The sequence below is a fragment of the Delphinus delphis genome, chromosome X, assembly GCF_949987515.2.
Source record: "Delphinus delphis chromosome X, mDelDel1.2, whole genome shotgun sequence".
Classification (NCBI taxonomy): Eukaryota; Metazoa; Chordata; class Mammalia; order Artiodactyla; family Delphinidae; genus Delphinus; species Delphinus delphis.
The window spans coordinates 9648430-9675458 of record NC_082704.1 but is presented as its reverse complement, the minus strand read 5'-3'; the positions used below and the strand labels follow the sequence as shown (position 1 = coordinate 9675458).

The window sequence follows — 27029 nt, the reverse complement described above, 5'->3', positions numbered from 1 at the left end:
AGGAAAGTGAGGTGTTCACACTAGGAGACAGAAAACCAGATTCTTGCATCTTATCTCACAGTAGATTCAAGGTATATATTAATTGAATGTAATGGTAGGAGGATTTGCCCACACTATTTCTCTCCTAGTGTGTATTGCTGAGTTCACGTAAATGAAATATGCCTATGCATGCCAATGTCGTAGACATTCAGAAGTTTCTTTGCATGAGTGACTTAATTAATGCTGTTCTCTCTACTTGAATGTCTTCCTTTTGTCTCTGCCTATCAAAACCCTTTATGTTTTTCAGAGCCCGGCTGATGACCCACTTATCCCCCCAAGAGGCCAATTATTTCACTTATTATGTGTCGCCTCTCCAGAACACAATGCAAAGCACCTTATATGCTTTGCCCTCCTCTAATGCTCACAGCAATCCTATGAAAGAGGAATAATATTCTTCCTGTTTTAAGGATGAGAACATGAGATTTAGAGAAGTTAACTATCTTGCCCAAGGTAGGTGGCATCTACCTTGCTCACTGCTGTCTCTCCAAGAACAGTGTCTGGCATGTAATCCATGTTCAGAAAATACCACTGACTGCATAGAATGACTGTCAGACTCCAAGCCTATACGCTTAGCCCATCCGTCAAGGGCTTTTTGACGTGTTTCAGTTAATGGCCGCAATCATACTCTCGTATTCTATTATCTGCATATTGCTCCTGCCAGTAATATACTGTGGATCTTCATTTGCTTTAAATTTGTGTTACAAAAACTATAGGTATCATAAATGTTATTTCAAACTCCACCCACTCCTGGAGAGTCGGATATGCTTTCCAACTCCTATTCCCTTCTCTTTCCTCATATCTCCCACAAGATATAAGGTCTGTACCATTCAAATCATATTTAACAAAATATTGCTTTTTGTGGCAGAGGCTTGAATACGCACCTCCCCTCCTCTCTTAGCTGCTGACTGAGTAGTATCATTCTGAAGCATTCATTACTGAACCCTAGTCTTGATAAGCTACGTGTCTAGAGATAATTGCTTTTCTGCCAACATGTTCGATACCCTGACAATCTGGACTGAAGGGGATGTTCCTTGCAGGCCTCCTGGTTTCCCTCACATAAGTGTCTTGCTGCCCGTCCTGAAAGAAACTGGTCGAAGGATGATCATGCCTAAGTCTGCCTGGTCAGGTAACTGGCAATTTTGACGCATCAGAAATTTACAAAATGCATTTTACTGCTGATTGAATGTACAAAAGAGAAGGGAGAAGGATGACTTCTTAAATATTGACGTGATCTATTTAGAGCTTCTGATTTATTAATGATGTAGACATGTCTGCTCCCATGGCTTCATGGAACCCTTGGACCATTCTGAAGTTCCAGTGTAGGAGCAACCTTAGCTTTTATTAATCAGAGAAACAGAGACACAACGATAATAATCAACCACAAACTGTCATCTTTTTAAGTAAACAGGCTTATGGTGAGATTTGCAAACACAGAAATCATGGTTAGTTGGGACCGTATAGTAAAAGGATCCAAGTTTCCCTTCAGAAAATTATAAACAGCAAAGTATGTGTATGAATTGGGTAGAAATGACTAAACTAGATTTCTAACAGAATTTTTCATAGGCCATACCAATGTCATTCCTAGGCAATCAATCATTTTAATTACTGTAGTCAGGAGGAATGAGTGGATAGACAGATTTGGGCATTGTATAATAAGGGGTTACTGCATGCCAAGTCCTTTAAATGTATTAGCTCATTTGATTCTCATAACTCTGGGATGTGGGTACTGTTTTCATTCCCATCTTACAGATGAGGAAATTGAGGCTCACAGATTGTGAATTGTTTGTGATTACAGCCTGTAATGGCAGAGCTGGGATTTGAATTCAGATCCTGTGCTCATTTTACTATACCACACTGCCTCTCAGTGGTACCTATTAACCACCGATAATAATAGCCAACATTTATTGGTAACTGTAAGAACAGAAGAATGGGAAAGTGGATACACTCCTTCTGCTTTATAAATAATAGTTACCGTTTACTGAGTGCTAGACATGGTGATAGGGGCTTTACATGTAATAACTCATTTAATCATCAAACCGCACTATGAGATAGGCATTATCGATATCTCCATTTTACAGATGAGAGTGGGCAGGTGTCTGGTGGTTAAGTAACTTACCCACAAGAAAGAAAGTTTCAGAGCCAGATTTCAAAGCTGTCTGTCGGATGCTGGAGCTAGAGCCCATATACCACTAGTTCAAGGATCAGCTGATGAGGCTGTTAAAAATCTGGATTCCTTGGCCCCATCCCTGAGAGTCGGATTTGATAGGTCTTTTCCAGCTTTACTGAGGTATAATTAACAAATGTAATATAGTTGGAATAATACAGCCCTTTCAGACTGGCTTCTTTCACTTAGCAATATGCAAACTATAGAGACAATGAAAAGGTCAGTTGATGCCAGGGGTTTGGGAGGAGGGAAGGATGAACAGGTGGAGCCTAGGGGATTTGTAAGGTGGTGACATTATTCTATATGATACTATGATCGTGGATTCATGACATTATGCGTTTGTCAAAATGCATAGAACTGTGCAGCATGAAGACTGAACCTTAATGTAAACTAAAGCCTTCAGTTAATCATGTATCAATATTGGTTTATCAAGTATGACAAATGTACCTCACAGCTCTAAGTAAGATGTGATATCTTTGTTGAATTTATTTCTTTTCTTTGGTGGCTCTTCTATCTGGTAGTATTGGCCTCATAGACCAATTTGCGAAGTGTTCCCTAGGGTGGTGGTCCTATAGCCTTCTTGGTTTCTCCTCCCAACGTGGGACCTACACACTCCCAGTGAACTGGGGCACCGGAGATCAGGACGCAGGATATTCAGGCTGCTGTGCCTGGCTGGGTGTGGAGTGGGACTGTAGACCTCTCTGCCACACTTGCCTAAAATAGCTTTTGTAACACAGAGTTGGGGCCTGCCCCTCCCAGGGAGACACCATAGCCCTAGACTAAGAGTTGAGGGGAGAGGAGTCCCTATTTTCCTGACCGCACCTGCCTGGAGTAGAGCTCTCAGAGTAGATTCTTCCAAAATAGAGCTGGGAGAGGAGGAAGGGCAGAGCAGAGATGGCTCAGATACCACAGAGTCACTGTTCTTACCATGATGTAGTAGATTTCCTTGATTGTATTTTTCTCTACTTGCTATATGCCCTTAGGAAAATTTCCAGAGACTTTCAATTATTTAAAAATTTTTGTCCAGATAAATGGTTGTTTATTGGGGTGTGAGCTGCACTCCTCACTCCACCACTCTGGAAATCTTATATAAGATTTTACCTTCTGTCATGCGAGCAGATTCTCTCTCTTGCTGACATTGATGAAGCAAGCAGCTATGTTGTCAGTTACTCTATGGAAGAGACCTACATTGTCAGTTACCCTCAAGGAACTGAGGGCAGCTCTGACAGAGATATAGCAACAAGAAACTGCCTGTTGATCTGAATTCAGCAGACAACCGTGTGAGCTTGGGAATGAGTCTTTCCCCAGCTGAGCCTCAAGATGCAACCACAGCCCTAGCTCATGGCTTGACTGCAGCCTTTGTGAGATCCTGAAGCCGAGGATCAGGATATATATATATAAGGGCATATAGCGAAGCGGCGCCCAGACTCCTGACCCACAGAAACTGTGAGATTGTAAATACCTGTTGTTTTAAACCACTAAGTTTGTGGTCATTTCTTATGCGGTGACAGATAACTAATATGATGGCATAAAATAAAATTGAAATAGTTAGAATATTTAAAAAGAGCCTGTGATATAATACTATGTATGCGTCTTTGTTTCTTTTTTTATAATTTTTTTGGAGTATAGTTGATTTACAGTGTTGTGTTAGTTTCAGGTGTACAGCATAGTGATTCAGTTATACATATACATATATTCGTTCTTTCTCAGTTTCTTTTCCCATACAGGTTATTATAGAATATTGAGTAGAGTTCCCTGTGCTAAACAGTAGGTCCTTCTTGGTTCTCTATTTTATATATAGTAGTGTGTGTACATTAATCCTAAACTCCTAATTTAGTATTTCTTATATGGCAGGTGTGCTAGCAATGAATTCTCCAGTTTTTGTTTATCTGGGAATATTGTTGTTTCACCTTCATGTTTTTAAATTAATTTTTATTGGCATAGAGTTGCTTTACAATGTTGTGTTAGTTTCTACTGTACAGCAAAGTGAATCAGCTACATGTATGCTTCTTTATTAATGCATTAAATAACCAGATCTGGCAATGGATCTAATATTTGCCATTACTTAAAAGTCGTTATTAGCATTAAATATATTTCAGGGTATCTGCAACAACAATAAGTGAAATAAAGATGTGTGATTGCTTTTGCTGAAAGAGGTACAAGTACTGTTAATACTATGGATTGTTGCCACATTCATACTTGAAAGAACTGCTAAATTTTATTTAGAGGTAAATGAAAATAAATGTTTAAACTATTTTTTTTAATTGAAGTACAGTTGACTTACAATGTTGTGCTAGTTTCTGGTGTACAGCAAAGTGATTCAGTTATACATATATACATACATTCTTTTTCATATTGTTTTCTGTTATGGTTTATTACAGGATATTGAATATAGTTCCCTGTCCTATCCAGTAGGACCTTGTTGTTTATCTATTTTATATGTAGTAGTGTGTATCTGTTAATCCCAAACTCCTAATTTATTCCTCCCCTACCCCCTTTCCCCTTCGGTAAGCATAAGTTTGTTTTCTATGTCTGTGACTCTATTTCTGTTTTGTAACTAAGTTGATTTGTATCATTTTTTTAGATTCCACATATAAGTGATATCAGATGATATTTGTCTTTCTCTGTCTGGTTTACTTCACTTAGTATCATAATCTCTAGTTCCATCCATGTTGCTGCAAATGGCATTATTTTATTCTTTTTCATGGCTGAGTAGTATTCCATTGTATATATGTACCACATCTTCTTTATCCATTCCTCTGTTGATGGATATTCAGGTTGCTTCCATGTCTTGGCTATTGGAAATAGTGCTGCTGTGAACATAGGGGTGCATGTATCTTTTCGAATTAGAGTTTTGTCTGGGTATATGCCCAGGAGTGGGATTGCTGGATCATATGGCAGCTCTATTTTTAGTTTCTTTTAAGGAACCTCTATACTGTTCTCCATAGTGGCTGCACCAATTTACATTCCCACCAACAATGCAGGAGGGTTCCCTTTTCTCCACAACCTTTCCAGCAGAAAATAAAAGTTTAGATTTTCCCTCTGCTAAATTACTCAAGCTCTCTGCATTCTATTCACAAAACTCCCAAGGTTAAAACCCCCTGATATGGACCCATTCTTTGCAAGAGTCCTCTGTCTTCTCTATTCCTGTTTAAGTAGCCTCTCCACCCTGGGTCATTCTGTATCCCAGTGTCCTGTGGGACATGCCATCAAGAGCAAACCTTTCCTAACATGTCAGCTGGAAGTTTTCTCTCTTTTGCCTGAACTTTAAGGGTCTGTGGGTACCAATTAATTGAAATTAATTACAACAAGTGTAATCTCTCAAAATTTTAAATGTACATAACACTTCATCCAGAAATTCTGTTTCTAGAATTCATCCTGCAGGTGGACAAAGATAAATATAGAAGGATATTCATTACAATGCTGTTAGTAATGTTACACAAATGTACATCAATAGAAATCTTGTATAAATTACCGTAACCATGCAACTATTTAAAAAAACACAAGGAATTTTATGTACTGCTAACAAATTATCTCCAGGGTTTATTAAGCAAAAGAACAACAACAACACAGATCAGGACAGTAGGTATAGTGTGTTTCCATTTGAATATGCGTAGAAATTTTCTGGAATTATATACGAGAACCATTAATACCGTGTACCCATGGGAAACAGAAATGAGGTCTGAAATTGGAGGGACATGTAATTTTCATTATATACCTATGGTTCCCAAACTGTGCACCAAGTTGCCCTGAGGCACTGGAGGATAATTTAAAAATTTAAGGCAAATAAAGTGATACTAGAAATCTGTTGTACATTGTGAAAACTACTGTCAAGTTAATTCATAGTTTCAACATTATTTTATGATATATTCGTTTCAATGATGTTATATCTTTGCAAATTTGGGTTTTTGGCAGATGCTATGATAAACTACCAAATGACCTTGGTGGGTCATCTAAAAGGTACCCCATTACAATTCAACTTATCTTCATCCTGAACTGACTGGAGAAGCCCTGCTAGTTTTGGTAAAAAGATCTAGACGATATTATCATTACTAAACAAGGAAAACCTTCTCCAAACCCCCAGGCTGGAGCAGCTCAGTCTTTCTGGTTCATCCCCTTTGATTAAAAGTGCCTTCACTAGACTGACCAGGTTTCTTCATTGCTCTGTCCTCGGGCAGAAGCACTTCCTCTAAATATATCAAAGCCAACCACAGGAAACCAGGCATCATGGTCTGGCTCTTTTCTTCCCTTGAGAGTTGTGCACGAGCCCTGGTTCCAGAGACTTGACTGAGGTCACCCATTAAGACTGTGGCTCAGCCAGGACTTCAAAGTAGGTTCTCTGGACTAAGTTCAGTGCTTTTTCTATTCCATGTCACCACCTCCAATGTAAGTAAGAGCATGAGGGACTGAAGTTTCATACTTTGACTAACTTTAAACTTAGGAAGTTCAGCGGGTGTAATGTTAGTTTAATTGTGAGACTTCTCTAACCCTCAGTTTCCTCACTTGTTTGATGGGGATGATGATAATATATACCCCACAGGATTTTGTGATGAGTGAGATAATGTGGATAAAGCACTTGACGTAGGGCCTAGCTCAGGGTAAATTTTCCAGTAAACGTTGACCTTTACTCTTGGCTAAGAGCTTCATCTCTGGAGTCAGTAAGGCATGGTTCGAAGCTCAAGTTCTACCGCTCTTCAGATGTGTGACTTTGAGCTGGTTACTTAATCTCTCTGAGCCTGTTTCCTCATCTGTCTTATAGGATTGTTGTGAGGATGCAGTGAGATCATGCATGTAAAGCAGTGAGTACAGTGCCTTTCATAGAGGAAGTAATCAACATTGGATAGTGTTGCATGATTATTAATGGTGGGGGTACTAAGAGAGATTTGATGTGAGTTCCTTGTCTGGAACAATCTTGATTGTTTAATGGAGAAAGTCTGCCACTAAAGCTTGTGTTTGGGGTCCTCCATATTCGATTTTTCCTCTTCTTCCCTCTTTTTTTTTTTTTTTTTCGGCCGCACCGCATGGCTTTTGGGATCTTAGTTCCCTGACCAGGGATTGAACCCGGGCCCTCAGCAGTGAGAGCGTGGAGTCCTAACCACTGGACCACCAGGGAAGTCCCCCTCTTCTTCCCTCTTGTACCCTCCATCCAATCCCATTCACATCTCCTTCCTTCATACTCAGATATAAAGGGTCAACAGCATAGAACATTGCTCTCAGTGGGATTTGCATTTTCCAAGGGACCAAAATCCTAAACTGGAAGAAGGAAGCCCTAATGGTGCAAGTCTCAGCCCTGCTTTAGAGAAGGGTTTTTCAATCTCAGCACTCTTAACATTTGGGGCTGGATAGTTGTTGTAGGGGACTTTCCTACGCATTGTAGCATGTTTGATAGCATCTCTGGCTTCAACCCACTGGATGCCAATAGCACAACAACCCCCTTCTTAGTTATGACAGCTAAAAATATCTCTGGACATTGCCAAATGTCCCCTGGGAAGAAAAATTGCCCATAGTTAAGAACTGTTGGTTTAGGGGATTGTGTGGAGGAAGTGAGGCCTTTCAGGATATCTTAAAAAAAAAAATCACACCAGGGGTCATAAGTGTAAATGCCTTCTGGGGCCAGGCAGAGATGGAAATGCAAAAGATCAGAGGAGTATAACACAATAAGGAGTGGTGGGGCTTGTGGCATAAAAAGATCTCTGTGAGCCAAATGAAGCCCATGTGAGGACTGCAATGGGCTGCCAGTTTGGAGTCCCAGATGCAGGCTGTCCCTCAAGATGGCTTATGCGCTCTTATTTTGGGCTAGTGACTCCCCACCCCAGTTTCTGCTCTTTCCCCCCTCCCCTTCCTGCCTTCAAAATAAGGATGTCCCTAAATCATCAAGGCATATTAGGTCATCCTAAAACATAAAAATAATTTTAAATTCCAGTAAAACTTTGAAATGAACAAATTTCCAACACTATTTAGTCATTTGAAACTGCCAATATGTTAAGTGGACAGGACAGTACCACGTAAGAATCGTAAAGGCAGGAAGGAAAATCCACCAAAGAACACCAGAAAGACAGAGGTCAGAATGCTAACAGGGATTGTGTCTGGATGTATTTTTCCTCCTCGTTTTTGCTTTCCCATATTAGACGAAAGGTTAATGTTACACTGGGAAAAGTCAGCACTTGAAAGGAGAGCTGTAGGCCATCCAGTACTTGTCCGGGTAGGGAAGGTGTCATGAAATCAAATCAATGATACAGATTCCAGTGGCTAAGCTAGCCCTCCCCATCCCCGCACTGTCGGAGGTGTCCTGTCTGCTGCATAACCAGAGAACCTGGAGTTCCCCGCATGTGGTTATTAACATTAATAATAATTGGAACACTGATCTCTGACCACCGCGTTCTGTTCTCCAGTTGCTTTCTGCTGCTTCTTAATGACGCGCTTTCGCTTTTTCCCATGTACTCCGCATTATACACATGCTGTACCGCTCTACCTTCCCTCGATTTATGCATGTCTCTAGCAGATGGTTGGGCCAGTCCACCTCCGGTGGTGCTTGTTTAGCATAACAGAGAGCTCAACTCCTGGGGCCGCTCACAGGGTTTATCTTGCATTTCTGGATCCTGGTGGGGTAAACACACAGGGTTAAGGCCAGCACTTGCCATCTCTGACCTACCTTCACAGCAGTTAGGGATGGGTTTTCCTTTTTGCTTTTCAAGAATTGTTTTTCCTCTCTCCCTTTATTCCATCCCCACTCAATCCTTTCCCTTGGGCTCCCCTAGATTTCTATGAGACTTCACATGGTGGCAATGGGGACAAGGAATTTTCCAGAAGCAAAATGCCACGTTGAAAACCCAGGACTGGGAGTCCCTGCCTAACCTCTGTTGTTGGTGACTGAGTCCCGGCGAGGATTGGAGGGTCGCCCCTCACTGGCCCGTTCCTCAACCTTTTCCTTTTTAGAGAAAGGTGTGCTGCCTCAACCGTGCAGTCTCCTCAGTGTGGTAGGACTCGAAGCACGTGAAGATATGAGCTATTATAGAAATTGGGATCGACTCAAATAGCACGCTTCCAGTCTCTTGAAGCCTGTGGAGTAGTTCAAGTCACCTCCCAGGAGGTTGGCCTTCTGGCTGCCTCAATTCAGAGCTACACTTCTCCCCATGCTCTTAGCACGTTGATTTGAAACTCCTGCTGGTCTCAGGAGTACTTATGGATGCTTCTTATGGCAAAACAAGCTTTATTTCTTTTCGTCTGATCTGTGTCCTAAGATCTTCTAGGCTTTTATGTGTGAAGGAAAAAAATCTCATGGTAAGGACACCTAAGGAGCTGAAGGTTGTCATTGTTCTAGGATGCTACAAGGTTTGCCTTAACGACTTAAGATGCACACAGCTTGAGATGAGAGAGCTGTAAAGTGCCAGGCTGAAGTTGACTGTAATATGTTATTTCCATGTGGATGGGAAAAATTGCTTTCTAATTCATAAAGTGTATCCCCAGATGCCAGTCATTACGTACTTTTCCAGTTTCAGCTTAAGAGTACTGTGAGTAGTGTATTCACAGAAGGCAGAAAAGGGGAGTTGCTTTCTTCTCACCCCAGGTGAAGAAGGACAAAATGGAACTTTGTGGAGAGGAAGCCAAGAAAACAGTTGGGGTGGTGTGATTGTTGGGGGAGGAGCCTGGATAAATGGTGGTCCCCATATATTTTCAGGACGGCTCTTTTCTCTCCAGAGCTGGAGGAAAATCAATATCTTGTTTTCAGATGGGTAAATGGAGTCGTCTCTTTAAAGTGCCCCGGTCAGTTCACCACACGTCGGGCAGCTGCTGCTTTCCAGGCTGCCCTGCGATTCCCAGGCTAGGAGGATTGACAAGGCAATGATAAACTAACGTGCCCCCTCAGCTCTGGGTGTGCACCATTGTTCCCGCAGCTGAGACCCTCTGCTGCTATTTGCTTTCTCCCACATACATTATTCAACAGCCCAGGAAAAGGCCAAGAACCTCTTTCATTCAGGAATTCTGTATTAAAATAATCAATTTCAAACTGAAGCCGGGAAGGCCAGCTTGCTACAGGGAGAGCCTATTAATAAGCCACCAGTCTTTTCCATTTGCATTGAACTCATGCTGTATTGTGGTAATATGGGATTATTTTTTTTTTCGGTTTCCTCCAAGAAATTAAACATCACATTGGTTCTCCTGCTCTTTCATACGGAGCATGTAGAAGAGCTTCTTCGTTTGATCCCATCATTAATAGAACACCAGAGGCCATATTTGTACCTGCTACTCTGTGCTGGCTAATTCTGATTTTGAAAGTACTTTAAAAAAGCCATTAACTCTCCATGAAATGGAGCAGGAAGAAAAGTTTTCAAGTGTTTTGTTTTCCATTCATTGGCCTTACATTTCTTGTCTTGCCTCTCCTGCCCCCTGCCTCTAACCATCCCCCCACATGCAGGCACGCAGATACACACACAGAAGTTGTGCTATTCAAGCACCAAGCCAAAAAACTAGAAACCTTTCATACATAAGTCAGGATAAGTTTTAAGTGCCTTCTTCCAGCACCATGAAGTGCTCTCCCAAATGACTGAGCTTTTCTGGTTTGGTTAATAAAGGGTTAATCAGAAACTCCCTTTTTGTGGCTGGCTTATTGTCAAAATTCTTTCTAAGTTGACATTGGTCTTTTTTCATGCATTTAAACAACTCAGTGACCAAAAGGTAACTATTAATAATCACCCTTATGTAATCAGTTCAACAAACATTTATTGAACACCAATTGTGTATACAGGAAATCCTCAGGGCTTTAACTTGATTCCCCAAGTGTCGTGTGAAATATAGATTCTTAATAGGGTTGCCAGATTTAGCAAATAAAAATACAGGGCAATTAGTTTAATACAAATTTTGGAGCAATAAATAATTGTTTAAGTATGTTTCATGCAATATTTGGGACATACTTATACTAACAATATGCATTGTGTATCTGAAATTCAAATTTAGCTGGAAGTCCTATATTATATCTGGAAGCCCTGCTTTTGAAAGGAATTCTTGACGTGACCTTGAGGGTTTTGATGTTTGCTCTTTTCTACTTCCCCCTCACCTCCAAAGCTTAGAACAGAGAGAAATTGATTCACCAAAGACTTATTTATTAGGGTTCAAATGGATCAAAATTTTACTTTTACATGTAAGGTGAAGCTTTTTCAACCAATTTAGAGGGACCCATTTTTCTTTTTTTTGTTCAACAGGTGGCATAGATTTTTTTCAAATTTGTTTGATAAAATAAATTATTAGAAGTACTAAACTATTTAAAAGTAATTCTAAAATAACTCATAAAAATAAACACTGCTATCCCAGTAGTAGATTGATATCATAAAGAAAAGTTACTCAGAATAATTCACTGTCTGTCCTATACTGTGCCAAGGACTGCTAAGCATTAGAGAGACAAAGCAGAGGCGAAGGCATCCGTGAAAGAGCCCAGGGCAGGATACTCGGTGAACAATAGCTACAGTGATCCATCCCGGAGAACAGAGGACTCAGCCTAGATTTGCAAAGTAAGACAACTTAGAACTGCCAAAGCACATGGCTGTTGTCTACAAGGATGAGTTCTGATTAATCCTTTATTAAGGGTGATCTAGGTGCCGAGCGAGCTGAGGCACAGTTACTGCCCTTCAGGAGCTCAAAGTAGGCTCACAAAAGGCGCACATAGCGCATACACGACAGAATAGGTAAGTGTCAAGAGAGCAGATATAACAGCAGCTACGCTTTATTAATAGGTGTGCTATGTGCCAGGCACTGTGCTAAGTGCCTTACGTGCCTTGTTTCCTTTATCCTCATAATATCCTTTTTTAAAATTTAAAAGTTTTATTTTACATTGGAGTATAGTTGATTTACAATGTTGTGTTAGTTTCAGGTGTACAGCAAAGTGCTTCAGTTATACATATACATCTATCCATTCTTTTTCAGATTCTTTTCCCATATAGGTCATTACAGAGTATTGAGTAGGGTTCCCTGTGCTATACAGTAGGTCCTTGTTGATTATCTACTTTATATATAGTAGTGTGTTATCCTCATAGTATCCTTTTGAAGTCACCCATGTTCTTCTTTGAGGGTCTCAAAGGCGGGAAAGAACTCTGAAAATTTGATCTTTCAATGCAGCAAGTATATGATTCTCTTTTCTGTACCATTTATCTAATTTGTCTACTCCAATGCTAAGAGTATGTTGATTTCATTAGAGTGTGGTGGCTTTTTAAAGTGTTTGGATATCTGGTGATACAAAATGATAATTTTATTTATTGAGGAAAAAGGTGATTTAATAAATGATAATACATCTAATACCTTTCAAGAAGAAAACTACATTGCATGGGCACTATCTTTCATCATATATTAAAATAAATTACAGATGAAGACTTAAATATAAACAAAATAGTAAAAATTTTGCAGGAAATTCCTGAAGACTACATATATAAGACAGGGGACAAGACTGGATACTCTCAGAATCTGTAAAAGAAAAGATGGGCTTACTGGACAGTATATGAATTAAACACTTCTGTATCACAAAAGAACCATAAACAAAGTCCACAGACAAATAATAGACTTAGCAATTGTTTGTAATGAGAACGACAGACAGAAAGTATAGCTACAATATACAGAGAGCTCTTGCAAATTACATAGAAGGGGACAAATACCCTAAAAGAAAAATCGGCAAAGGATGTGAAGAGACACACCCACACAATAGGAATGCAAAAGGGTAAGCAAACTTATGACAAGATGCTCAAATTCAGTAGTGGTCAAGGAGGCTCAAAGTAAAGTGATAACAGCTTACACCCATCAAACAGGCAAATTTTTTAAAAAGTGATACTACCTCTTCCTGAACAAATATTGAAAGATCCTGCAAAGTGCTTTACTTCAGCAGTCTTGCTCCTGAGAATATGTCCCATGGAAATAAAAGCACAATACACAAAAGTCTATATACAAGCATGTTTATTGCAGCGAACACACGCACACACACAAATGAAAACAGAGAATGTTGTAAATAGTGAGGATGCTTGAATAAGTTGGTAATACATCAAGGCAGTGGAGTATTACACAGAACTCAAAAAGAATGAAAGGGAGCTCTACTGGGGATTTGGAAGGATTTACATGAGAAATTGTTCAGTATGAAAATAAGATGCAAAAAGATGTGCTGAATATCTCATTTTTAAAATAAAATGAAATATGTATTTTAAAGTGTGTGTAATTTGTATATAATTATTTGGCCATGAAGCAAAATACAAAACGATATGTATAGAGTTGTGTGGTACAGGTTAGAAGGGTAGAGTAGAGAGGGAGGTGGGGAGTGAAAGATGTGGGGAGAGGAGTGAGTCATGTAAAAAGGGGAAAATACAAAGATTGCACTGAAGAGAAACTCCATGTATGTGTGTATTCTTCTTTAAGAAAAATCGAGGAATTTTCTTCTGCAACATCTTTTCTGTGTAGCCCTAAAGGAGGTAATTATTAGGTTTATTGCTGGTGACTGCAGCTGTCAGCATGTGTGTAAGGCAAGCTCCCTTGCTGAGGAAGAACATTCCAACTGCTGTGAAGTGGAACCTTCACTAGAGCGCGGAGACCGTGGTTTTGCCCAAGACCACTAAAACTCAGAGGGTTCGTCAACTTTAAATAATGCTTTTCCAAGTCTAACTCCTAGTTAGCAAGACTCGCTAGCTAAAATGGGAAGCTCTACTGATGTCCCACTCATTGCAGTATAACCCATCTCTGGGTTGCCTCATGAATTATGAAATTGACTTGAGGGTTTTTCCTCTCTGCCTCTGTGCCAAAATTGCTCCGACTCCTAGCAATCTGGTTCCTCAAACTTCCTCTGGCTATCAACATCCCATCTCAGTGATATGCTTCTGGAAACTGTGTGGGCTGTCTTTTAAATAAAACTAAAGTAAGAGAATATACCCTGGAAGAGTTCTACGATATCTCTGCTGCATTTCTAATAAAGGGCTCGCAGTGGTTAATGGGAAACTTCCCACTTCCAGTTCCTACAGCCAAGGAGGAGGCTCATCCCACCAAAAAAGTCAATCCAGTGCAAAGATGTACAATACAGCCTTCTTCATCTCTCCAGGAAAACAAAAAAAGACAAGAGCCTGAGCTGAGGCTTTGGCAGCGGGTGTGGAAAAGACAGTCCGCTTCTCAAAGCCAAGTGAGTATTTTGCAGGGGAACTTAGGTGGTACTATTTATAGAAACAGACAAGTCTGTAGGAAGAGTGGGTTTGGGCTGGTGAGAGGTCCACAGGTGTCCCATGCTAGGCATGGGGATGGTAGAGGTTGAGCAGGGACTTGGAAATTTGAGACTTGAATTTAGGAGAGAGGTAAGGTCTGAGAGAGGTGGAGGAAGGAGAGCCAGGAAAAGATAAAGGTGTTGGTGAGAGGTGAGGGGGGAAGCTGGAAGTAGGAAGGGGCAGGGTCTGTTACCACAGCTATGGTTTCATGAAAGAGCTTGATGGGCACTGGCAAATGCAGCCTGGGAGTGGAGATGTTAAGGGCTCCTGGGAAGCACTTGGAGTAGGCAATTAGAAGTGGTGATCTGATTGATTTGAAAGGCAGATTGGGAAGGTTTAAGGAGTAGTTGGTAAAGAGGCAGAGGAAGTAAATGTAGACCACACTTAAAAGATGTTCTTGGTGGGGGGAGGGAGTGGTAGAAAGAGCCCAAGGTTAAGTGAGAGTGATTCGGAGCTAGTAGGAATGTGATCATGTGTAAGGGCGGAGGAAAAGGAGCCCATGAGAAGGGAGAGAACAGAGCTTTCAAAAGAAGATAGTTAGTGATGACCCTTGAAAAAGGTGGGGGTCAGGGGCGCTGCCCCCCCACGCAGTCGAAAATCCACTTTACAGTGGACCCTCCTATCTGTGGTTCTGCACCTACAGAGCCAACCAACCGTAGATCGTGTGGTACTGTAGGATGTGTTCATGGAAAAAAGTCCGTGTATAAGTGGACCTGCACAGTTCAAACCCATACTATTCAAGAGTCAACTGTAATTGACCTTGGCGACAATGGAAGTGAACCTAGGACAGGAGAAGGAATACAGGTTTCTTTAAGACTTGAAGGAAAGAGAGGAAGAAGGGGATGAGTAGGTGGGTGGATAGATGGATGGATGCAGAGAAGAACATTGAAATTATGTTTGTGATTGTTTTAAATTATAAACATAATACATGTCTGTTTTAAAGAAGTTGGAAAGTGCAGAAAGTTAAAAAGAAGATAAAAGTAACCTGTAGTCCCATCACTCAGGGATAACATTTGGTTATCTTTCCATCTATATTTTTTTCTATGCAAATATTTACTTTTATCTTAAAAATTGGGATCATAGGACTTCCCTGGTGGCGCAGTGGTTAAGAATCCACCTGCCAATGCAGGGGACACAGGTTCGAGCCCTGGTCCAGGAAGATCCCACATGCTGTGGAGCAACTAAGCCCGTGTGCCACAACTACTAAGCCTGCGCACCTAGAGCCCGTGCTCCGCAACAAGAGAAGCCACAGCAATGAGAAGCACGTGCACCACAACGAAGAGTGGCCCCCGCTTGCTGCAACTAGAGAAAGCCCATGCGCAGCAACGAAGACCCAACGCAGCCAAAAATAAATAAATTAAAATAAATAAATTTTAAAAAATTGGGATCATAGTGTATAAATTTGATTTTTGCTTAATGTTTTTGAGCATTTCCCCATTCCCATAGATATTCTTGGAAAACCCCACTATTAATCTGCACAATTGAAAGACACATTTGTCTAACTAATTTTGTCTTAGTGAGCAGTCCTGTGCTACGCGGTTTGTCAACATTATAAACACTAGTATTCTTAGGAAGGATTCCCAGAAGATAAATTAGCAAATAAAATTGTGAATTAAAAACATTCGATAGATTGCTTCCCAGGAAAGGTGTATCAGTGTAAACTCCCAGCAGGAGGATTCAGTGTCACTGTTTCATCTCATCCTCCCCAAATGTGGACATTGTAATAAAACACACACAAAAATGTCTTGTTATAATGAAACACACAAAACGGTCTTTCTAATTACTAAGCCAAAAACATTTTAATTTGTATTTCTATTATTACATATAGTGTTTAGCATTTAAGTATCTTGATTAGGCTTTATGTTTCATTTGTGTAGCATCTATTTATGGTCTTTTCCATTTTTTTTCTATTGGGTTGTACATTTTCCCTGCTTCTTTTTATGATCTCCTTACATAATCAGAATACCTACCAACACTTCGTTATGTTGTTTCAAAACAAAAATCTTAGTTTTTAGTTGGTCTTTTAATTTTGTTCATTGCATGTTTCACATGCAGAAGTTTTCAATTTGAATATGGTTGACTCTATTATGTTTTTCTCTTTTTGTTTTTTTTCTATTGCTTGTATGTTAATAAAGTCTTTCTCTAGCACCAAGATATTTTACATATTCACTTTTAGTTTTATCTATGCATTTGTGCTTTCCTTTTCTCCACTAGCTCTCTGAATCACAAAATTTTATTTTGGTGTGAAATACGAAGAAAGGATCCAACTTTATTTTACAATAGTTAACCAATTTACCCAACACCGTTTGCACACTACATTTCGTTTTCTCTCTGATTTGGGGTACAACTTACTCATACTAAAAAGCATTTGAAGATATGACAGTCTTTTTCTGGGCTGCCTACTGCATTACTTTGATTTGTCTTTCAACTCTAGTTCTGGAACTGCACTGCTTTAATTAGTGTAGCTTTAAATTGTGTTTTAATATTGGAAGATAATTATTAGTTACTCTAGCCCATTGCTTTGTAAATGAACTTAGAATCTCTCAAGTTCTACTTGCAAAAATCCTGCTGGAATGATTATGGGAATAGCACTGAACTTGTAACTTACTATGGGAAAATGAACATCTTGGCACTGTGGTGTATGAGGCATCACAGGGCTCTGGTGAAGTGCTCAGCCTTGGGAGTGCTTGAGTTCAATTTCTGGCATTGGTACTTCCTAGCTGTGTGACTTTTAGAAAGTTACTTAATCTTTCTGTGCTCTAGTTTCTGTATCTGTAAAATGGGGATACTAATAGTACCTACTTCATAGGGTTTGTGTGTAGATAAAGTTCATTAACCCATGTAAAGAAGAGCTTAGAACAGCACATGACACATAGTGAGCACTAAGTAAAAATTAAGTTTGGTGTCTTTCCATTTATTAAAGTATATTGGGGCCCTTACGTAAAGTATGGGCAATCCTTTCTTTGCACGGTTCCAATATTCACAAATTTCAGTTACTATGAGTTATTAGATAGTATCAGTCCTCCAACAACACAGTTGGAATTTCAGTCACCACGGTATATTAACTATGAGTAATTGCATAAAGTACAAACTTCAGTGCTATCTCTTCAGTCCACAAATTTACTATGTAAATAACGGAACGATTAGTGACCAACCACATCACTTTTTCAAAGTCTGTTGGTGATTGGCCACTGTGCAAAATGTGTAGTTGTGTTGCCTCTTTGTCTCTCAGTGATAAACTCCATAACATTTTACAAAAATGGTTAATCAAAAGAATGAATTGGCCAACAAAGAGGAAAGTGCAGCAAAGAAACAAAAAGTGATAGTGAAATTAGAAATTTCACTTGTGAAAATTAGAATTGAAATTAGAAGTGAAATAGAAGTGAAATTAGAATTGAAGAAATGCGGTCCAGGGAATTTAGTGAGGGTGACATTATCTACATAAGTGTTGTTACGAAAAGTTGTTGTGATGAAAGGGATGAAGATGTCCCAGAGACAGTGATGCCAGTAAAAACCTACCCAGTGAAGGAACTCTGGGAGATATTTTATGACATTGAAAATGCAAAGGAAAAAATACTGAATGCTGATCCAGCACTTTAAAAGGAATGTGATAATTCATGTAGGCATAGAAAATATGCTTGCATGCATTGTAAGTTATACAAGGAGAAGAAGGCAAGCACTGTTAAAATGAACATTGGTAAGGTTTTTTACAAAGTAATACAATGCTTTAATTTTCAATGTTTTTAATGTTTAAACGAGAGTGTACTAAATAAATAATAATTTTATTATTTTTTCATTTCCCTGTATATTTATAATGGAATGGACAGTAAGAGAGTTTTTAGTGTTTTGCCAAAATTTTTTAAAGGTCACAGAACAATCGTAATTTTTCCCATTGATTATTAAGATTGGTTTGCGTGATTTCGGCATTTCTGGTCTTCTTTACAGTTATGGACCACCTTGCTTGTATTATCATTTTCTTCATATAGCCCATCTCATACATACATTTCTTAGGATTATTCTTAGTTGTTTTAAATTTATCGTCGCTGCTGAGAATGGGATTCGTTTTTATTATTTTCTACCGAGAGCTTCTGCTAGATAAGGAAGCTCTTGCTTTTTGTATATAGGCATCTGAATACTTTAAGTTCTTACTATTTCTAAGAGGTTCTCGGTTCATTTGGTGTCTGTCCCTGGGAATCGTGGCTCTAGATTTTACATAGAACATGCGTGTTAAAAAAACAAAAAAGTCTTGTCTAATTCAGAGAGAGGGTTGCTTGTCCTGTTCTGCTTCGGAGATGGGTCCTTATTTCTGACGTCATAGCTCAGTAGGCTTGTTTCCAAAGCCATCTTGGTGGCATGGCACATTGCCCTGAGTTCAGACATCCAATAGCCACATACTCGCTGTGTGATCTAAACCTGTGTGAACTAAACCTCACTGAGCCTGTTTTCTCCTTGGGAAGTGAAAATAATAGTATTTACTACATGAGATTATTAGAAGGATTAAGTGAGATATTGCATGTCAAACACCTCCCTGGGAGTTGGCACAAAGAACAAACTACGTCAGGTATATATGTCAAGTATTATTATGTCATTGTTATTTTGTAATATTTTTTATGGAGAAATAATTGACACAACATTATATTAGTTTCAGGTGTAGAACATAATGACTCAGTGTATGTATATACTGCAAAATGATACCACAGTAAGTCATTCATCACCACACATTCGTAGACAATTTTTTTTCTTCTGATGAGAACTTTTAAGATCTACTCTCTTAGCTTTCAAATATGCAATCAGTATCATTAACTATAGTCACCATGCTGTATATTAGACCCCCAGAACTTACTCATCTTATAACTGGAAGTTTGTAACCTTTGAACATCTCTCCATTTCCCCCACCCCCTGCCCCTGGCACCCACCAATATGATCTGTGATCTCACCTATAAGTGAGATCATATGGTATTTGTCTTTATTCGTCTGACAGCTCATGTAGCATAATGTCCCCAAGCTCATCCATGTTTTTGTGAGTGGCAGGATTTCCTGCTATTACAGCTGAATAGTATTCCATTGTGTGTGTATATATATATGTACATGCCACATTTTCTTTATCTTTTATTATTGCACAAATTATTATTACTTAGGAGCAACTTCTTCCTTCCCAGCCCAGCTATGCTGCTTCGGAGCCCACTATGCTTTGCTTAAGGACAGTTCTGCCAGGGCTGTGGCACATGCGGAGGCAAGTTGCTGGTTTTCAATCGCGCTGCATCTCTTTATCTCTCTGTGTTTTCTTACGTATTTAAATGAGGAAGGTGGCTTCTCTTTTAACCCCAAAGTCAATAAGATGAAGTTTTGAGCTGGAAAGAAGGGTGTGGCATGGGTGTGTCTTCTCTGGTTCCTCCCAGATTTATTCGGTTGATGAGTCCTGTGAGCCCCATCTCCAGTATCCACCATTGCCCTTCCCTTTCCGTTCCCATTGTCTTAACGTCTGGACCTCAGCTTGCACTTGAACCTCTATAATAGCTTCTAAACAGATCTTTCTGCTTCTTCCCTCTCACTGCCATTACTTACAACTTGCACCAGGAAATTCCTTCTAAACCGCAGGAAAAAAAAATCATGTCTTTATTGATTAAGGACCCTGACCACACCGTCTCACCATTGCTAACACCATTAGCAGCTTCACCTCTAGACACACACACCCAGTCACTCCCCATTCCCCGAATATATTCTGTGCTTTTCTGCTTCCGTGTGTGCTCACGTCGTTCTTCCCGCCTACAGTTCTCTCCTCATCCCATGTCCATCTTTTTAAAACCCTGCTCATTGCCGCATGCCGTGCCTTCAGGAAACCCTTCTTGATTTTTCTTTTCCCATCCTCTCCCTCAGAAATCAGAGTGAATCTTTTCTTCTTCCGTGTTCCAGACGTATTTGCTTGTACTTTGTGTCCTTACACTGAATTTATCTTTCTTCTTAGAAGTAAAGTAGGTCTCTGTAAACTGAAATTTTCTCAAGCACAAGAGCCATGTCTTAAGCATCCGGTAGGCACTGGAGGACCTCCACATCATATTGTATCTGTCTGCTTGTCATTCACCCATCTCCTCACCAGCTCCCATAACAGGAGAAGGGTGAGAACCATATCTTGTTCACCACTGTATCCCAAGTGCCTGACCCAGAGCCTGGCACATAGTAGGTGCTCAATCAAAGCTTGTGGAACCAAAAATAGCTCTCGCATTTCCTTGACCCCTTCGACCTCATGATTTGGGCCTTCGGTCGACTTCGTCAGCCACTGCTATCACTTGCAATTGCCTGCTCCCCCTCTTAGATCTTGAACTCTGAAATGCCTTGCAGTTACCAAAACTTTCCATCTTTCGCCGTGACTGATGGCCCCCTGACCTCTCCCTATTCTTGCCGTCAGTTCCCCTCAGACTTCCCTCACCTCCCTTCCCAGCTCAACAGTCTGTTCAGTTCTTTTCAGAGCCCTGGCTAGGGTGGGGTCACCGGGGCACAGAAATTTAGAGGGCACCACATTTTTCTCCCACCACCTCTCTGGTCTCTGTTGGAAGCCTCGCCCTGGCCCCAGGCCAGCCCCGTTGGCAGTCGCAGAGATGGATGGAGTGAGAGGCCCGAGGTCAAGGGCTGGGAGCGCACCAGCCAGGGGACCTTTTGTGCACAGGGCTTCCCCTCCCCCTGCCAAGAGCAGCTTCCATTGAAGAGAAGGCGAGTTTCACGCTGCTTGCCCCGGGCGCCAAAAATGCGAGTTAGGGCTCGGGTTCTGTCCTCCTTTCCCTCACCCCTTGACACTGTGCCAATCTCACGCTGCTTTCCCTGCTACAGCCAGCCCTGTCGCTGGGCTTCCGGGGACCACCACCAGGTCCAGCTGTCTGCCCTTGGTGGACACTTGACGGCTGCTCAGCCATCTTTTTAACTACTATTTGTTGAATCTTGGGGAATATTTGTATCGGGGGATATTTGTGTTGTAGGATGCATCACACACACACACACACACACACACACACACACACACAAACACACACACACACACACACACACACACACACACACACACAACCTGAGTCCGGGATATATAGGACTAACCGAAGAGGCAGCACGTCCCTTCACCCCTCTAAGTCTCTGCTACCTCATCTGTAAAATGGCCGTGATAACAGTATCCACCTTACAGTGTTGCTCTGAGGAATAAAGTGCATAGCAGAGCGCCCAGTACATATAAGAAGCACTCAGTAGGTGTGAGTCGCTTTCCCTGAATTTTGAATTATCACCCTGCATTTACTCGTTCCAAGAGTGATGAGGATTAGATAAGGAAACTAGAATGCACCTGCTGTGTAGATGTAATCAATGTTAGTTAAGACCAACTCCAGAGGCCAGGCAGCAGCTCTTCTCCCCTTAGTGTCCCCCACTGCACCTCCGCCCCCATCCCATCCGTGATCTGAAATGCTGAAGGGCTCCTAAGAGAATTTCCCTTTCAGGATCTAGAAACTCAAAACTTTTTGAGCTGGTGCCAAGAATGTTCACTGCAATCAACTTTGTCTATCATAAAGAGGCCAGCCTTGGGTTTCAGATTCTGCCACTATGTCGGTCCTCTCCTTGGGTGCAATGGGAGATTTAAGTGCAGTTGAAATCAAAGCCAGCTCTTTCTTTTTATCAGTGGGTTTCAAAAACTCAGGGACTTTTATCCATGTTTTTGAAATTGCAACCAACTCTAAGGTCAGAATTGCGAAAAGTGAGGCTGCTGTGAAGTCCTTTACTGACTTTTACCCAAATGTGTTTCTTCTTAATGTGCCTGTTCATTATATGTTGTTTCCAGCTGACTTACCCTTCAGAAAAGTCACAGCCACAGGAAATGCACACCCTGGAGGTGAATCAGGACCTACAATAGCACATCTCCTGCATACTTAGCCTCCAAGGAAAGTTGGCCGGTGGACTCACCACTCCACAGAAACTAAACCAAAGTGTCTATTTGCTACATCTGGAAATATTTGATCACGTTCACATTTTGGTTATTTATTTTTTATTAGAAGAATTATGTTTTAATGCTAGCTCGTAGCATTTTCAGAGCAAAGTACCTTAATCTCAACAAGTCCAGTTTTTCAATTTTTTTTCTTTTATGGTTTGTGTTTCTGGTGTCAAATATAAAAACCCCCTGATCCCAAATATTTTCCCCTATGTGTGTTTTTTTTCTGAAAGTCATATATTTTGCACTTAAGTCTGTGAGCCATTTTGAGTTAGCTTTTGTATAAGGTGTGAGGCTTAGGTCGAGGTTCATTCTTTTGCCCACAGATGTCTAGTTGTCTAGATGTCTAGTTGTCACTTGTTGAAAAGACTATATTATCTCCATTGAATTGCTTTTACACCTTTGTGAAACATCGGTTGGGCACATCGGTGTGAATCTATTCCTCATTTCTCTTTTCCATTCCACTGATCTATGTGTCTGTCTTTCAGCCAATACCACACTGTCTAGATTACTGTAGGTAAAGAGTAACCCTTATTATCAGGTGGAATGATTCCTCCCACTTTTTTCTTCTCTTTCTTCAATAATGTTTTAGCTACTTTAGGGCCTGTAACTTTCCATATAAATTTTAGAATAAGCTTGTCTATGTCTACCAAAATCCTTGCTGGCATTTTGATAGGAATTGCATTAAACCTATAGATCAGTTAGGGAAGAATTGGCATCTTGACTAGGTGAGTCTTCTAGTACATGAACACAATATATTCCTCCATTTATTTAGTTGTTCTCTGATTTCTTTCATCAATGTTTGGTTATTCTAAGCATACAAGTCCTGTACATGTTTTGGTAGGTTTGTACCTGTTTCATTTTCCTTAAAGTGATTGTAAATTACATTGGTTTTATTTTGATTTCCAGATGTTCATTGTTAGCATAAGGAATGCAATTGATATTTATGTGTTTATCTTGTGTCCTATGACCTTGATGAATTCATTTATAAGTTCTAGGAGATTTTCTGTCAATTCCTTGGGATTTTCTAATTATACAGTCATGTTGTCTGCAAATAGGGACAGTTTTATTTCTTCCTTTCCAATCTATAGTCCATGTATTGCTTTTTCTTGCCTGTTTCAGGGCTAGAACTTCTAGTACTATGTTGAATAAGAGTAGTGAAAGCTGCCATCATTGCTTTGTTTTGGATTTTAGGGGGAAAGCATTCAGCTTTTCACCATTATGAATGATGTTAGCTGTAGGTGTTTGTAGAAGCTCTTTATCAAGGTGAGGTGTTTTTCTTTTATTCTTAATTTGCTGAGAGTTTTAGTTTTTTAAATTATGAATGGTTGTTGAATTTTGTTAACTACTTTTTTTCTGAACCAATTAACAGATCGTGTGATTTTTCTTCTTTAGCCTGTTGATATGGAGGTTATATTGATTGGTTTTTAATTAATTGATTTTTGAATATTGAACCAGCCTTGGCTAAATAAATCCCATTTGGTCATTGTTTATAATTCTTTTTATACATTGCTGTATTCGAGTTGCTAATATTTTTTGAGGACTTTTAATCCAAATTCTTAAGTATTGGTCTGCAGTTTTCTTTTTGTCTTTTTCTTGTCTTTTTTTTTTTTTTTTTTGGCACTGTGTCAGTTTGTGATATCAAGGTAATACTTGCCCCAGAAAATGAGTTGGGAAGAGCTTCCTCTTCTATTTTCTGGAAGAATTTGTGTAAGATTGGTGTTAATTCTTTAAATGTTTGGTAGAATTCTCCAGTGAAACCATCTGAGCCTGGATATTTTCCTTTGGAGGGGGGGGAGTTTTAAATTACATATTCAATTTTCTTTAAAGGTATAAGACCATTCAGGATGCCTATTTCAGCTTGGTTGAATTTTGGTAGTTTGTGGTTTTCAAGGAATTGTTTCTATTCTAAGCTGTGAAATGTATGAGCCTCAAGTTGCTTGTCGTGTTCTCTTATTTTTCCTCTAATGGATACATGCTCTGTAGTAATAGCCACTGCTTCATGCCTGATATTGTTTATTTGTGTCTTCTTTCTTTTTATCTTTGTCAGTCTTTTACTGATTTTTTTCCGAAGAACCAGTGCTTTGTTTCATTGATTTTCTCTACTGTTTTTCTTTTTTTTTTCAGTTTTATTGATTTCTGCTTGCACCTTTATCACTTCCTTCCCTCCTTCTTGCTTTGGGTTTATTTTGCTTTTCTTTTTCTAGTTTCTTGAGGTAGGAACTTAGATTATTGATTTGAGATTTTTCTTATTTTCTAATGTTAGCATTTAGTGCTATAAATTTCCCTTTTCACACTGCTATGGCTGAATCCCACATATTTTGACAGGTTGTATTTTCATTTTCATTCAGTTCTCTGTATTTAAAAAATTTTTGAGACTTCTTTGATCGGTGCATTCAGTTTGTTGTTTAATTTCCTAATGTTTGGAGATTTTTTTTGGTTGTCTTTCTGTTATTGATTTCTAGTTTGATCCCATTGTGGTCAGAGTACATACTCTGAATGATTTCAATTCTTTTAAATAGCTCATAGTGTTTGAAACTGTATGAAATAGCATTTTTCTATATTTGAGGCATTTGGGGAGCAGAGTACTTCATGAAGAGGTGCACAGTTATTTTTGTTGGGGGACAGGAGGTTATCACTTCTTGAGTACCTACTGCTCACTCCCTCACTGAGTGCTTTACATACATAATTTCATCTAACCCTCTCAATAATCCTCTGTGGTCACTACTATTATTAATTCCATTTTAAATATGGGAAACCTGAGGCCAGAGAGTTTAAGTGACTTGCCTGATTTCACTTGGCTAAGATGGGATTTGAATTTGGGTCCTTCCATCTCTAGCGCTCTTTCCACTAGAGAGTTACAGATGTAAAAACTGATGAGGACATGAGGAGTTGAGCATACTGTGGGACCACGTCCTAGAAAAGCAATCAGGCAACCAGTTATCCAATACCTCTCTTGTCATTGCTCCTCTGTGATGATGTTTATGTACCGATATCTATTTGATATTTAATTCTAAAAGTCTTAATTCAGGTGATACAGATCTTCTCAGCCACACAATGTCAAATGATTGGTTTGACTAAAATTTCATTTCTTGACTTAAGTTTATGGAATAATGTTGAGTTTAATGGCAGAGTCACTTAAGATAGGTCTACACCATTGATATATTTGTACAACAGCGATGAAAATACCTAGCCCAAAGATTTGTTGTGGCGCTGAGATAAGGGATCTGAAAGTGTTTTCACCATCAAGCACTATACAAATATATGGAATTATTATGATGATAAAGGAGATGATACTAGTGTTTCTCTAGGAACCAAGGCCCCTGTCCATCATGTAGAACAAATATTTTTGGCCTTGAGGCCACGGACCTCATGGGTGGGCTTCAGGGTTCTCTGAAATTGTATATAAACAATATGGGAAGGTATGTCTGGGGGAGGGAGACATATCATCTCCTTCCAAAAGATATTTGGAACTGACTAGCTGAATGGATGAATAAACAAAATGGGAATATCTGACCTATGCTACAGGAAATAGCACAGTCACTGACCTGTGCATACTGAGGTGGCTCTGTCAGGTGTAGCCAACTTGGAGAGTGTTTCTTTTCTTATCCCCAGGCTTGAATGGCCTACATGCTACTTCCTACCTGCACTGAGTGTAGCAAGAAGCATGTTCACGAGATAGAGAGAGAAGAGTGTGTGTATGCCTGGATAGGAAGCTTCAGGCATTTCACAGATGGAACAGTCTTCTTTAAGGTTCCGTTTTGAACGGGTCTGTAACACTAGCCATTTAGGAACTTGGATAGCTAGCTTTCTGGAACTAACTAAGATGATTCTAACGCTCTAAGATGGAACAATTGAGGACACAGAGACTGTGAAATCTCTGTAATTAGCTTAAGAGTCTCCAAACAACAAAGTGGTCTTAATACTGTAAAACTGGTCTGGACCAAGCGACATATTGTAAGGGGTACAGAAGAAGCTCTATGAGTGACTCAGTACCCAGGTGACGAAAGAAGATTTAGGCAGAACTGGGAGAGATGTAACTTCTTTAGCCACATTTGGCTAAGGCATTGCATAGCTCCAAAGATAGGAGGTATTGGAGATGACGCTAGGGCTGACCAGTTGGTGTTTGTGAGGCTTGAGTGAGCCTAGCACCACTGCTAGACCTCGAGGGCCCGTTTATGTGGAATGTCTTGGAGCACATGAAATGCAAGAGAAAAGAGTCGTGGTCCCAGAGGAAAACTGATATAAATATCTTTGTAGTATCAACCATTGAGTCCGAGCAACTGTAAACTTGCCAAATAAAATACAGGGTGCCAATACTGCATGGGAAATACATGTATTAAATATTATTTGTCATTTATCTGATATTCAAATTTAACTGAGCATCCTGCATTTTTGTTTGCTGACTCCGACAACCCTAGATGAGTGAGAAGTCATTTTCAGGAGCTAAAGGAGCAGGCTAGTGTTTCTTAGACTTTAACGTGTATATGAATCACCTGAGAATTCAGCAGGTCTGGGATGGGCCCAAGCACTCGTATTTCTAAAATGTTCCCAGGGGCTTCCCTGGTGGCACAGTGGTTAAGAATCCACCTGCCAATGCAGGGAACACGGGTTCGATCCCTAGTCCAGGAAGATCCCACAGGCCACG

The 27029-nt window shown here is 40.0% G+C and overlaps 1 long non-coding RNA gene across 1 annotated transcript in view; it reads left to right on the top strand.

Annotated features, from left to right (window-relative positions):
- The first annotated feature begins 363 nt into the window (after window positions 1–363).
- Window positions 364–27029, top strand: part of LOC132418482 (uncharacterized) — a 42938-nt gene continuing 16272 nt past the window's right edge. Inside the window, exons 1-2 of the long non-coding RNA XR_009517998.1 lie at window positions 364–489; window positions 1077–1165. This is a non-coding gene — a long non-coding RNA (uncharacterized lncRNA). The remainder of the gene's footprint in view (window positions 490–1076; window positions 1166–27029) is intronic.